We start from the raw sequence: 2491 nt of genomic DNA on the forward strand, positions 1-2491 counted from the left end.
CTTCCCCTGGGGCTCGGAGCATGGGGAGGAGCAGTGGCTGGCTTTCCTGGGCCCCACCTGCCTTCACGGCTCTTCCCAGCCCATTCCTGCCATCCCTTTTCTTCCTTTCCTCCTCAGTCCTCCTCAGCCTTCCTCTCTTTCTCCTTCCACTCTTCCTTTCTCCCTTCTTTCCCCTCCTCTTCTCATTCTCTCCCTTTCTTTACTCAGGATCATCCTGTGGTACCTGGGGTCCTTTCTCATCTGTGCCCCAGGAGTCTTTGGGGCTAACAGGAGCCTCGTGCACACTCATCTGGGCTCGGACCCGACATCATCATAACCACATGCTCCAGACACATGGGCTTGGCTCCTTTCAAACAATGTCCGTGTTGGCAGCCTTCATCCATTCAGTCAACAGATACTTACTAGAGGCCTACTCTGTGCTCAGTCCTGGTCTGGGGTCATTGGGGTAAATCCGACAGATGTGGCCCCTAGTCTCATGATGGTTAGCGAGGGGAGAAAGGAATGAGCAAACACACAAGATGATTTTAGTGTAAGTGCCATGAAGAAAAGAAAGCAGGGTGATGTGGGAGACAGTGACTGAGGCCGTCAGGGCAGGCCTCACAAGGGGGAGACACTTGAGACCTAGAGGATCAGATCGCATCAGAGCACCAGGCAGGGTTCCTTGTCGAAATAACAGGATCCGACTCTAGTTAATGGAAGTGGAAAAGGAATGCACTGGAAGGGTATCGGGGAGTTCAGAGAATGGGTGGGAGGCCCAGAAAATCAGGCCAGCACAGAGGCGGTTGCTGAGGGAGGCTGGTGGCCAGAACCCTGACCAAAGTCACGCCACAGCAGGCTATGGTTAGGACCCAGCTGCTACTGCTCTGGACACTGAACACCTTTTGGGCCTTGAACCTTGGACACACTAGCATGCCACAACCAGAGGGATCGCCAAACTGGGCTTGATCACCTGCCCCAGAACACAGGTTTGTTCTCTACCAGGTGGACTGTTAGAACCGAAGTCCTCTCCCATCTCACACAGAGTGAAAGCCACAGTCTTTATGAAGTCCTACTTGATCTGGTCCCCTGCCCCCCTCTGCCCTCATCTACCGCTCTTCCCTTGTCCCACCCTGCTCTGGCCACACTGGCCTCCTTGCTATTCCTCAGTCACACCTAGCCTGCCCCCACCTCTAAGGGCACTGGCTGTTCCCTCCACCCGGAACACTCTTCCCCAAGTTTCCCCACAGTTCCCTCCCTCAACCCCTCCAAGTCTCAGCTCAAAAGTCACCTTCTCTGGAGGTCCACCTGACCTCTCTATTTAAGCCCAACCTCCCCGGCCCACATGAGTCCTTCATGCCCATCTTTTTTTTTTCTTGTCATATTTTAACAAATCATTATTATACTACTGTTTATTGACTGTCTTGCTGATGAATCTGCCCCAGGTGCCTAGACCAGTGCCTGGCATTAGACTTACTACCCACAGCTGTTTGTTGAATGACTGGATGATAGCATGGCATACTGAGCCTGGTGTAGAGTCTTGGGAGGCATGAGTTGAATCCTGGTTCTGTCACTTACCAGCTGTGTGATTCTTCACCAATATTTAATTAATTAATTTATTTGCTGAGGAAGATTGGCTCTGAGCTATCATCCGTGCCCAGCCTCCATTCTGTATGTGGGTCACCGTCACAGCACAGCTTGATGAGTGGTGCATAGGTCCATGCCCAGGAGCCAAACTTGTGAACCCTGGGCCGCTGAAGCAGAGTGCACGAACTTAACCACCACGCCACCAAGCCGGCCCCTGCACCAATATTTTAAATTCTCTGAGCCTTAGTTTCCACATCTGTAACATGGGAACCTACCTCAAATGGGTTCTTGATGAAGAGTAAACGAGAAAATGTGCTGAATAAGCCCCAGTTGCCATTCTCTCCTTCTTTCCTGCCCACTCATGCAAATTTTTCAAAATGAGAGTCTCCCAGGCCAATATGATGGCAATGAACATTTCCATTTACTTTGGATTATATGTCATTATAAATATTAACAAATAAGACTTAAAAAGGACACCTTCGGGTAAGACGAAAGTACAAAAATTGTGTGTGTGGCTGCAGTTTAAGGACGGCTTCTGCAGCCCTCACATGGTAGCAAAACGGTGTTAAGCAGTGCACGTGAGTCTGCATCGACGACAGCCAGAGTCCATGCATCGGGAGGTTCTCTCGGTTAGAGAAGGAAAAAGGGTAGGTCATGCACGGGCCGGGGAGGTGCAGTTCCTCACTCTAGCCACTAGAGGTCAGGAGGTTACCGCTTCAGGGTTGGAAGACGGGCCCGTCGGGGATTGGCTAGTGGTGGCAGTGGGCGGGGCGGAGACAAGGGAGAGAGGTGGGTGCAGCGCACGGGGGACCCCCGGTTACTGACACCTGACTTTGGAATGACATTTTTGGCGTCAAATTTCCCGTCTTTGTGGGGCTGATGGCCCAGAGGAAAGATGCCACTTTGGGGTCAAAGGCAGAGCTGATAC

The sequence above is a fragment of the Ceratotherium simum genome, chromosome 16, assembly GCF_057802395.1.
Source record: "Ceratotherium simum simum isolate JZ-2026a chromosome 16, ASM5780239v1, whole genome shotgun sequence".
Classification (NCBI taxonomy): Eukaryota; Metazoa; Chordata; class Mammalia; order Perissodactyla; family Rhinocerotidae; genus Ceratotherium; species Ceratotherium simum.